The sequence below is a fragment of the Bubalus kerabau genome, chromosome 3 (genome assembly GCF_029407905.1).
Source record: "Bubalus kerabau isolate K-KA32 ecotype Philippines breed swamp buffalo chromosome 3, PCC_UOA_SB_1v2, whole genome shotgun sequence".
NCBI lineage: Eukaryota > Metazoa > Chordata > Mammalia > Artiodactyla > Bovidae > Bubalus > Bubalus kerabau.
In genome coordinates this window covers 162,988,601-163,001,769 of record NC_073626.1, presented here as the reverse complement: position 1 = coordinate 163,001,769, position 13,169 = coordinate 162,988,601, and positions in this window count along the sequence as shown.

Here is a 13,169-nt window from a genome sequence, read left to right as displayed (position 1 = left end):
TATTGTCATTTAGTAGACTATTCCAGTGTTCTTGCCTGGAGAATCCCAGGGATGGGGGAGCCTGGTGGGCTGCCGTCTACGGGGTCGCACAGAGTCGAACACAACTGAAGTGACTTAGCAGCAGCATATAGTTATTAGAGTTTTTTTGAGAGTTTTTAGTTAAATGGGAAATACTTATAGTAAAAGTCTGAAGAAAGTAAAGCAGCATGGAAAAATATATTATTATTTTAACTCTTAAAAGATGAAGAAGGAAAAGAGCTGGATAGACATATTACATTAAAAATGTTAACTGGGGCTCGTATGGACAACTTTATTATGATTAGTATGATATTGTGAGTCATTCTTTTTTTACTAGAATTTTTTACATTTTTCTAAATATTATATTATATTTGGGAAGAAGAGTATCAACAAACTAGTAAAAGAAGATAGTCAAAAAGAGGTAAAGATGGTAATAAAAATATAGATTTTCCAAAGTGGGAAGAAGGTGGCCTTTACATCTAGATGGGTAGTAACTCCCAAATTTCAGAAATTGCTGGAGTGCAAGCAACTCATATGCGGTTAAGATTGAATCACATACTGCAAATGTCAAGATTACAGTCTAGCCAGCCATCTAATACCTTTGTGACTTCACACTTCTATTTTCTGATGTCGCAGGTCAGATATCAATGAGGAGGAACAACAGAAAAACAAATCCAAGAATGACAAGTACAAAATAAGAATGAATGGACAGGGTTACTATTTAAAACTTGCTGTGTTCCTTTTTCTAACTTAAAAAATCTAATGATAAAGGTGTAGGGTCTTGACCAAATTATCCTTTGGAAAGCATTAGTTTTACCCACATTTGGGAACAGTGTTTCCTCTCTCCACACATAGGGGATATGCTACAACGTGGCCTCCAAGGAGAACTCCACTGATAAATGCCAAGGTGGAGCAGGACTGGGGAGTGGACGGGACTAGAACCAAGGAATGTACTAACCTTTTGTTCCTCAGAGATCTCACAGAGTAAAATTATATGTGTATTAAAAAACAAATATTAATGAGCACAGCAAATAAAAACAGCATTTGTTTTTCTATTTGCTTTTCTTGCTCTTTCTACTCTACATGTGCAGATATGTATAGAAATGTCATTACTTTTGTGCATGGCAATAATCTATTCCCATTGTTATGTTTGTATATTTTGTAAGTAAATCACATTTTTCCTGCATCATGCATTTATAATGACTATCTCCCTTAAACTTAGCAGCAATTTTATGTTTGTTGCTAATATGTTTAATATTATAAGCAAAATATTTCCATTTTGAAAAGCAGAAATATTGATTTGTGCTTGAAATATAAAAATGTAGTATAAAGAAAAAAGTAAGGATAAAGCGAAGCAGAAATTTATAGACTTTTGAATAAAGTAGAATTATTAGAGTCTTAGCAAATCATGTAATTTGGGCCTGTACTGTGTTACACTCACTTGAGTAAACTTCCCTAGAAAGCCATAATCATATTTTTACCAACTTGAGAGAAAACTATTTGGTAGTCCACTAACTCAGAATGAGGTATCAGTTCATTGTGAAGGGAGAAACTTGATGAATGATCTTTAACACACTGAAGATAAGTAAACTCAACGCAGGACTCCTGTTAAGTTGGGAGAAGAGAGGGCTGCAGAAAATGTTGTAAGTTGCGATGAAGGACCCAGGTGTCATGGCCTTAAAATGGGTTAGTTTTCATCCTTCTTTAAAAAAATTATCTGCTTCTATACAGTGATATATAGTTCAGTGGTCCCCAAACCTGGCTGCAAATTAGAATCATCCAAGGAGTTTTCATTTTTAATATACATTCTGGAGGTCCCATCCCTGAAATTCTGTTTCAGTAGGACCAGGGGACTAATGTAGGACCTGGAAATCAATATTTTTAAAATGTTGACACAAGTTGTACAGGGGCTACAATTTGAGAAACAAGTAGAGAGTGGGGGTAGAAGAAGGGCAAGTATTGGGGTCACAAAGAAAAGTATTTCCCAACTACAAAGTCCTACCTAAACTTCCCATTCTTCACTGTCTTCAATGGGAAGGGAGACAGGTTTGAGTTCAATAGCAAGAAGAGTTGAAACCAGTGGGGAGGTGTATCTAGGGAAAGTCAGAGTTAGCAAATGAGTTTGAATGAGAACCAACTAATGACCCATCATCAAAACTAGGAAAGAAGACATTAAAATTGTGTGTGTGTGTGTATGTTTGAGTGTGTTGGTGGGACAATGCTGGTGGGAGTGAGGGAGTCCACAGTGTCAAATGTATAATAATGATGAGGGAAATATAGAAAGGCAACTTGATATCTAGTAGACAAAAATGATTTTTCAGATATCTAGCATAGGCTAAAGGAAAAACGGCCAGAAAATTGTGAGGGAGTTGAGGCAAGTAGCATACACACATTTATTATCTATTTACTCATTTATTTATTTAATTTCTTTATTTGACAGATATTTATTGAGCATTCCTTTAGATATTGGGAATACCAATAAACCACAGACATTGTCTCTGTCTTCATGGATCTTACAAAAGCACTTGTTTGAAAAGCTCTACTGTTCATTAAAATTTTTTCCAGCTATATTGGGATACAATTGGTATATAGCCTGTGTAAGTTTAAGGTGTACAACATCTGATTTGATATAAATATGTTGCAAAATGATTCCCATAATAAATTAACATTTATCACCCTGCATAGTTATAATTTTTTTCTTGTGGTAAGAACCTTTAAGATTTATTCTCTTCAGTTCAGTTCAGTAGCTCAGTCATGTCTGACTTTTTGTGACCCCATGGACTACAGCACGCCAGGCCTCCCTGTCCATCACCAATTCCCGGAATTTACCCAAACTCGTGTCCATTGAGTCAGTGATGCCATCCAACTATCTCATCCTCTGTCGTCCCCTTCTCCTCCTGCCCTCAATCTTTCCCAGCATCAGGGTCTTTTCAGATGAGTCAGCTCTTTGCATTAGGTGGCCAAAGTATTGGAGTTTCAGCTTTAACATCAGTCCTTCCAACGAACACTCAGGACTGATCTCTTAGCAACTTTCAAATATACAGTATTTCTAACTATAGTTATTATGCTGGAATTTACTTCCCAAAGAATATATTTATCTTATAAATTGGAAGTTTGTACTGTTTGACCACCTTCACTTTCAAATAGAAGAGATTTTTGGATGATTGAAAGCAAGGGAAAATTGCCTAGAAAGGAAATTCAAACATTTAAGATATGAGAAAAAATAAATAATGAAAACAAAAGTCTCTTTGGAAGTGGATTGGATGAAATAAGAATAGAATGTTGGACTTAGAAAGAGACATGTTCTACTCTTCCTTTGGGGCAAAAGTAATGAAGAGAGAACATGCTGGAAACAGAATAAAGAAGAGACAAACACTATAGTTATTTCAAATATACACCTGTTGAACAGAGGCTTAGAGACATTAGTGAAAGTGTAAGCCATATTAAAAGATAAACAGTATTCACCTATATATATGTTACAATCAAAGCCCAATGTCTAAATTTACCAATAATCAATTACCACATGAATAATGAGAATTTGCATAATTTTTATTTTACTTTTTTTCATTATTAAATGCTGTTTACTTTTCATTACTGTCTTTCTTACTAGTGGCTTTTATATAAAAATGAAATTTGATGAATCTCCCATCATGACAAATCATTCTTTGCCCGGGTTAATTTAAAAAACTCAAACAAACACTCAAAGGGTCAGCTTCAAACTTACCCACCGGATGCTTTTTTTTAGACCCTATATGCATTACATTAGTGATCTAGGACCAAGAACTGCTGAGATGCTGAAGATGACAGATTATGACTCTTGGGAAGGGAGCTTCATTATCTAGGCAGACATTTGAATAAGATGGGTCCTAACACCAGTTTGAGTCCAGGAAGCTGCAACTAGATGGATTTTTACCTGTTTTCACACCATCCAACAAATCATGCTTGGCCAATCCAATCTGTTTGTCAAGATCTCTAAAATAACTGGTTTGTCCAGGAAACAATAAGTTCAGTGCTACTCTGGTTCATTTGGTAGTTTGAAAAGAGACATTATAACCCTCTTAAAACTCATTGCATCCCCTCAGAAAGAATAGCATTCATTTCAGTAGCTGCAGCTGGGCTTTGTCTTTGTAACGCTCTTTGGCATCCAGCAAGACGGCCATATTGTAGCTGCAAGCTATTATAACAACATACTGACTTCCAGATTTACAACTGTGTGCTTGTCATTTCCAGATGTAGTTTTACTAAGACAGTTGTGCAGGAAACATTGTGAGAAGCAGCAGATTTCCAGTAAAACATGCCTATAAACACTATGGTTTCTGGCAAAGTGGGGGAAAAGGTTTATACCCAGATGCCTTAGAAAAATATAGTCTATTCTTTGTTCATATTTACCCTGAGGGGTTAAGTGTAATTTGCAGGTTTTGTTTATGCTTTGTTTGTCCCTCCCTGACACTAGAACTACTTACATAGACTCCTGTGTCCAGTAAATGTTTTGAGCACTGAGATATATATTTTCTGCCTATTGTTCCACCAACAATTTAGGAATTTCTAATAGAAATTCAGAATCTGAACTACAAAAGCAATTACTCCGAGTGTTTTGAAATGATCTCCATAATCTATAAGCCTCTGAGCATCATCTGGACAGGTTAATTGGAAAGCAGAAACCAAAACTTCCTACTGGAAGTCATGGACCCATGAGTTCATGAATATTTCTATACATCTCATTGAACAAGCTGCCCGATTTTTCCCTTAGTGCAAGCCTACGTGATTCAAAAGGCATGATTTGGCAAGAAACAAATTAGCACATATGGGTGTAGGGGGAAGTTTCTTTATGCCCAAAATGGGTCCACCCTTATTTTTAGCAATGGCTATTGTCAATATAATAGCAAGTCAAGGAAGAAATTGATTGTAACAGACCCATCCCTCCAAAAAGTTAAGCAGTTGATAAAATTTATCTGACTCTATGTCTGTTATTCTTACTTTTCTCTTAAACCAACCTCTTTTCTTTATGAACCCCCTATAACGTTGCTGGCATATTAGAGCTCACCTTAATTGTGTCATTGCCATCAACTCTATTCAGTATTCCAAATTTATCTATCCCATTCTTTCTTTCATCAATACTTACCTGACTTCAGTCATCCATCCACCTTCTTCCTCACCTACTCCTTTCTATGTATTCCTATTACTGAAGAGAATGACTGCTATAGTATTGATGCCCTAGGAATATGTTGCATGGAATGATTGAGCTTGAAAACATGATCCTTATACATCCAATAATTCATGTCTTAATTTTGTATTTCAAGCCTTTTTTTTAGTGGAGCATTATGCTTCCATAGAATAATCCTGGGACTCACATAGAGTTCAGATGTGAAGATGCAGCAAAAGAAATACAAGTTAAATAAATAAATAGAAGAGCTCTAGTTTGCTCTCCCAGTGCAGCTTCACGTCTTTGCAAACTATACGTTTGGACTTATATAAGATATGTAGTTCTAAAGGGATTATAAAGGGAAAAGAAAAAAGAAAGACTACTACTGCCTAAACCCAAAGAGATAAATCAGTTTAAGACTGTGCCATATCACATCAGTGATAAAGACAGATTGGGATGTCTTATAAAAAAAATCTTAACATGGTGTGTGTGTGTGACATGTATTGTTCCCAATTGCTGGTGAGAGCACCTGCCTTGTGGTTCAAGCCTGGGTTCTAAAGTGCAGCTCATTCACTAAGCCTCATTGGCAATCCTCATTTGAGCTCATGCTCCACAGCACACAAGATAGTGGGAAAAGCATAGAAAGCTGGTGAGTAAGCATATCCTCCCACAGAAGTAGGACAGATTCTTGGCACCATAAGCAACTAGCTAGGCAGCCTCTATCCCTAACTGTGCTCAAGTTAATAAAGTATCCTGCTTGGCCAGGTCTGTGTCACTTATCCACCATTTGCGTAAGTAGAATTACTATGGAGTGAGGGAGAGCTGTATTTTCCCTACATGAAGGATGCTGGGTAGACAGGTACATACATTCAGTACAGTAAGAGCTGGACATTCATAACAGATGACTCTGACCTCTGATGGAAGCACAATATCCTTTCCCCAAAGATTTTTTTAATTAGCTGAAAATAGGTGAGTATGATATTTTCCCCTGGGTTTAAAACAATATGGTGAATAAAAGATACCTGTAGAGTTCACCTTCTTTCAAAAAAGTGTCTCATTTCTCATGTCATGACTCCCTTTTCCCTGCTCAGAAACTTCAACCGTTGGACCAGCAATAAAAAGAATGGGCAAATGGCCATATCAAGCTTGGAACTGGAATTTTTATTTTTTAAACTTTGCTGAAGAAAGAGAATATCCATCAAGCAGAACTAATTAAATAAGAAGCATTATTATTAGAATTTGCATTTGCATTTCATAAGCCTCTAAAGTAAAATGATGCAAATGCATTGACTAGAGTTGGCAGTTATTATGGAGAATTATTGCCCTGTGGATTGCAAAGTGATTGACAGTGACGTATTCAACCTAATAGGCTTAGAGCAGTATCATTTGTCAATGGTGAGATTCCTTTTCCCAAAACTGAAGGAAAGAGACATCTATTTAGCAACTTGTGTGTAAACAGCTTCTGTCTCTATTTCTCTTTTCCTAGACCCAGATTTTCATTCTCTAGTTTTATTTTCATAAATTGAAATTTCTTTATAACTTATCGGTTATTAAACAATGCACTCTTCCAAAAAGAAAAGGCTTTTAAGTCAACATAAACCAGTTGAGGCAGGTCACTTGTAACTCATGATGTCAAAGAAACAACAAGAAAATAAACCTAACCCACTTGTGTAATCTGCTGGGAACTTTAACCGGCAAGATTGCCTCCAGAATGTAAAAGTGAATGGCTCACGAGGGGAGTCCTTGGGCAGAACAAGGAGGAGGAAGAGAAAGGAAAAAGAGGGAGGGGAAGAGGAGGAAACCAAAAAACAGTGGGGAAAAAGAGAAACAAAAGTTACCTGTGTTTTAAATATGTGGAGAGAGAAGCAATTCAATCTGCATGCTTTATTTTCATGTGTTCAAGCTATTACATCACACAGGAGAGATATAATAAAGCATACAAGTGAGTGGTTGGGTCACTCTAATGAATACAAATAAAGTATCTTTTTCACCTAAAGAGGTGGAGCGTTTTATTAACTAGCATTTGGAGAGTGTTATTATTTTTTATGTCTACGATTTTATGGATCCTATTTTTCTGGAAGGCTGTGGAGGCAGTGACAAATGTTGCAGAGACTACTAACCTCTTATTTCCTGTTTGTAAAACAAAGCAACGCATTCACAGAAGGGAAAAACGAATCAGTTAACCTTCGGCTTTATCTATGAAGTTAAGATGTCAGCGTGTTTTGTAAAATCTGCCACCCCTATTGTGGTTAAAACAGCTCCAATGAACACAAGGAAAGTATTTTATCTTATGACAGTATGTGGGCATCATTCATGAATTCTGGATGTTGTGGGGATAAACGGAGGTATCTGCATTAAAATGAGGTCTTTAGATGAGATAATAAACAGACGTGATACCGTGGAAAAGCTAGACCTAAAAATCTCTAAAGGATTAGATTTTTAGAAAAAGGAAATTGATACTCCAAGAACAATATTGAACACATTTGACTTTATATATAATAATGGGAGGAAAAGTATTTCATATTTTATTAATTAATCAAAATACATAAACTTTCAATAAAGTCAGTTATAGTTGATGCATAATAATATAACTAATAAATAATAGTGTACAATGTTTTGCAATTTTTACATATACATATGTGTATGCAAATACATATGTTGATATAAATATATATAAATATATGCATTCAAATATATAAATTTATATATCCACATGTATAAGTATTATATAGAATTTAATTTTTTCTTTTTCAATCATTTCTCATTTGTGCAAAAGCACTACATATTCATAGACATGGGAGTGTAGGGAATTATTTATGACACTTGGTATATTTGGTAAATCTTATCAAAATTCTGTATCAAACCTCTACATTTTGTTCTAACAGGAGAAATTCACATCACTATATACAGAGTCCCAACATTTGAGATTTCTAATAGATCTGTCAAAGCTTTATATAAAGAGAAACCAAGTCCATTTTCTACTTACTTTTTAATTTTTTTTTTCTATTAGAAAAAAATTGGAGAAAGCCTTTCTAACCTTCAGCAAAGAACAGAGTTAGACGATGGAGAATGTTCACATTGTCAAGCTGCCTGGTGTTCCACCTTGTAAATATAACATTACATTTCATTGGTGATGGAATTATTTCAATTCGCCATGGTACTACTTTTCTGAAACTATCTGTGGACCCATGTAGGTCAAGGGGAAGGAAAATTAAGGGTCATCCTAAGTTTATACCTTATAGTGTTTTCGTTTTCTATCCAGCTAAGTATATCCAGGTTCCCTGTTGGGCAAGTCTTTTTTCCCCCTTGTCTGTTATTTTCAGAAAAAAAGACTGCATATGACAGTCTCAGAATTTCACCAGCCTGAACACAGATGGTAAAGATTACAGCACGCTGTGTATTGACCTTTAGAGGCTGCCTTTCTTCTCAAGGTTCTTCTCTTTTGACAGTTAGACTGGCTTTCCCTCAATTAATTTCATTACCAAAACTCATTTTGCCTTTTATTTTTCCTCTGGTGAGTGTTACCTGAAATTGTCAACAAAGTTCAGTGATGTTTGAAGCAGTTCTCAGGCCAAACTATCACAAGTAGTTATCTTCCATCCTTCAGTATGCTGGCATCAAGAGTTTGGAGATAATATAAGCATTATTTAAATGCTGACTTTCCTCTATCAACAGGTACATAAGCTAACGAATTTCCACTGGTCGCCTGAGAAGAGCAATGAATGGGAACCAGGAGAAAGAAGTCAGGGACAGCAAGTGGCTGGGGGTCGGGGGGTGGGAGGCAGTCCACCATAAATCAGAAGATAAGGGGCATTTATGAGCTGGTTATAAATTGTCAGTATAAGGGTACAAAGTGAGCCTGTGCTTTGATCATAAATACAGAAGAAAGAGAAGAAAATATGCACCGGGGTGACCAAACTAAATAGAGGATCCACCTGTACTGTTCATAGATCCAAAATTGACATTCAGTTCTTAAATGTAAGAGATAAGACTGAAAATTTGAACAGAGATTAGAGTACAAATATTTTCTTTATCACTGAGCTAAAGTAATAACACTATTAACCTGGAAAACTCACACAAGCGCTAGATTTTAACGATCATCAAAATGTAGCAGCAGGTACAATTTTACATCATAAAACTTAGAGGAGATATGAGAGTGTCTCCCTTTTCCATTATGGAGAAGCTATTTGGCAGATTCTTTTCTGATGGAAAGTTTAGACATATTAAGTTTTCAAGTGAAGAATCTGCTTCCAACTGTACTTCAAACAGTGATAAAATCACTATAATAATATCTTTGTACTATAAAACATGCTGAATGCGGCTTTTAGCCATTATCTGCATTGTTTTACTTTGCTCAAATAAATTAAAGCTCAGCCATTGATCTGAGATAAAAATTACCATTTTAATATGCACTTAATATTTGGTATAATTTTAGAAAGCAGTACAGTTGGACTTTTGATCTCAAATGAGCAGGTGATAAAAGTGCCATGTAAGATTTGCTTATATTTTACAATTTCATTAAAAGAGGATTAACTTTTCAGAGAAAATATGAGAAAAAAACTAATTAAAATTAAGAGCCTCAATAAATTTACCTTAGCAGTGTCACATAACATTTTGCAAATGCAAGAGAATTGTGGTAACAAAGTGAATCATTCTAGGAAGTCTTAAAACAAATATAGGAAAATCCATTCTTACACAAGTCAGAGCAATCACTCTGATTTGTCAGGCACACAGGGAAACAGTGAAAGAGAAACAAGGAGTTGCCTCTATCAGTAGATTCTAAAATGACCAGGAGTGCCCATATTGCTAAAGAAAAGTGAAAACATGCTTTAATCTCCTTTGACAGTTTTGCCCAAACCATAAATCAGACCTATTCCTTTCAATGTTTCTCAAAAAAGTAGGGCTGAAAACCAGTAGCTCAAGACACAAGATATTTTAGAGACACAAAGTTGAGAAATTTCAGGTTTGAACAGAATCTTAGAAACAAGATTATCTTGTTGAACATACTCATACTAACACTGACAGTGACCTGTTCAGCCTAAGACACAAAATTATTTGGCGAGATTTAAATTCTAACCCAGCCACATTGGTTTCCACATGTGTTCCTATATGGGGTGCTTGCTGGAAGTTTCTGATGTATATGTTTTTTACCTGTCTAGCCCCCTTCCTCTCTTTGTCTGTCTCTCCCTCTGTTTTCATTTTATTATTATTAATATTATTACATCTGGAGACTCCTATGATTCTAGAAAGTCTAGTCCCACTCTTTGATTTGGGAGTAGAACATGACTTGCCCAAACCATTTTGTTTATTTCATCCTATCAGCCATGGTGATACATTCAGAGACAGACACATGTTTCAGTTTAGGAAAACAAAATTCTAGGAGCTATGTGCTGGGGATTACAGTAAAAATGTAGGAGGAACCTTCACGACTCTTACATGAGCACAATCAGAAGACAAGATTCCTTCCTGCTGCAAATAAAAAGGACTAACCAAGGATATCCTCTACTTGCTTGTTGCCATTTTGCCACCTCAAGGGGAGTTGGCCTGAGTTCAAGGCCTGTACAGAGAAGAAGACAGAAATGAGAGGAATGCACAGAAATTGAGTTAAGATCCTGACCAAACTGTAACCAAAATCTCCTTGACCTCTAAATTTTCCATTTTATATAAACTAATTCACCTTTACTACTTAGCATTGTTTTGAGTTTTCTGCCTCCCAAGCATATTAATGTGAAGAGTTCTTTTTTCTCATCATGTTTCCTGACTTACAAAGCTATTTCTTGATCATAAATGCCAGCTCCTGTGTGATATGCTAGTTATACATTTAAATTTTTTTGTTGTTGTTCTGAAGAATACTAACTACCTACAGTGATTGTTAAAAATACCCTTTCAAGAGGTAGTTTTTCTATTTATATTAACCAAGTCTTAATTTTGTTGACGAGAATGATAATAATAAATGAATCTAAGTTTGTATCTTTGAATAAAAGAAAAAAGGCCAATAAGCAAACACTCATATATCTAGAGAAGTATGATTGTGGTGGAATCATCTATTTTTCACTTTAAATCAGAGTTAAAAAGTAAATTGGGCAACTAGAATTAGTAAGAAGTGGGACTCTGTGGCACATCAAGGAAATAAAAAAGTTCTTTCACATGGTTTTCTGTCTACTACATCACTTTTTTCTTGTCTGTTTCTTGACTTTCTAGGCTGCTGTGATCTTATCAGTCACTCTATTGTTTGCAGCTATTGTATTTCTCCTGATCTCAATCACTTATCCTCTCCTTTGTCTACTAGAATCAGCTGAGGAGTTTGTGTGTGATTTTTTTTTAATAGTTTTGTTAGTCTTCTTTTTGTTGTTGTTTTATTTTTATTTTTTTCATGACGGCACCTTGTAGGGCTCGACCAGGCCCTCATCAGTGAAACTCAGAGTCCTAACCACTGGACTGCCGGGGAATTCCCATCTGAGGAATTTTTTTAACTGATGCTCAGGCCACTAACCCAGACCAATTAAATTGGAATTTTTGGAGGTAAGGCCCAGGCATCTGATTTCAACCTGTTGTCAAACTTGAAAGCCAATGACCTAGATGATTTGTCCTCTCCAATTCTGTAAGGCCAAGTGGAAAACATGGTCTGAAAGATATACCAGAAAAGATCAGTGAAGGGGGGGCAACATCTTCTCTAAGCCCAAGTTAAAGGGATCTTTCTGCTCCCTTTTGTGTGTCTCTTCTCACAATATGCAGAGATCCAAAGAGCCAATATTAGGCGCTGATCTAGATAAAAGAAGCAATGACAAAGACCACTGAAATCTACCTCTGGACCAGAACTTTCAGTAAAAAGGCTAGGAGTGCCTTCTAGCTAAGTAGATTCATTCCAGCTTCTCAGAGGTAGGAGGTTCTAGAGGCATTTGAGCACAGAGTGCTATCTCATAATAGATAATGTCCTTTTCCTTGCAGATTTCTCTATGCCTCTATCCTCCAGGGATCTAGCATATGAATTAGGATGGACATATGGATATCTGGTCCTGATCATCTCCATCACAACTGACCACGAGACCATTCCCACATCCCTTGTCCATGCTTGCTTCCCTCGTGGGTAACCCAATCATTTTGTTCCTGAAGACACAAGGTTTCTGTGGTTACCATGTTGTTAGCAGCATAGCTCTTCTCTTCCAATATACACATCATCTCTTCACACCAGGTTTAGTTTTTCAACATCTTTGCATGCATGTACCAATTTATTCTAATAGGAATAAGTATTATCATGCTTACTTTTATGCCTGCCTATCATTTTCTTTTTCCTTTTTGATAATAGTAAAATAAGGACCCCAGATTAATTTTCTATCTTAGTGTTTTATCTCCTAAAATTTTTACCCATGACCTAGGTTACTTAGACTTTTGCCGATCTGCCTTATAGTTATTTTCCATAATCACTAATAAGTTCTGCATATTAAAATTGTAGACTGTTCAACATTGCCATCATGTTGAAATACATCTCTATATGTCAATATAGCCAGCTGAGTAAACATTAAAGCATAATTGAATTTTTCAGCAATGACATTTTAATTAAGAAATGTTCTTGGGCTTTTAAGAGTTCAATATATTTCTTTGTAAGAATTTTCCCCCTCAGAATTTGCTTGAAAAATATACTTTGGCCTGCTACTGAAATCACTTACCACTGTTTTATCCCAGTTGTATGGATAAAGCATATCAGTTAGAGTCAATGTAACCTAGAGCATGAATAAAAATTTTAGGAGATAAAACACAAAGATAGAAAATTAATCTGGGGTCCTTATTTTATTATTATCAAAAAGGAAAAAGAAAATGATAGGCAGGCATAAAAGTAAGCATGATAATACTTATTCCTATTAGAATAAATTGGTAAAGGAATTGGTACCTTTAGAATTTTGTTGATCAATATTTAATACAAAACAGTAAGCACAAAAATGGAGCCCATGAAGTAAACCAATACAGCATACTTTACAAGATTATTTTAGTTACTTTAGCTGTCTAGATC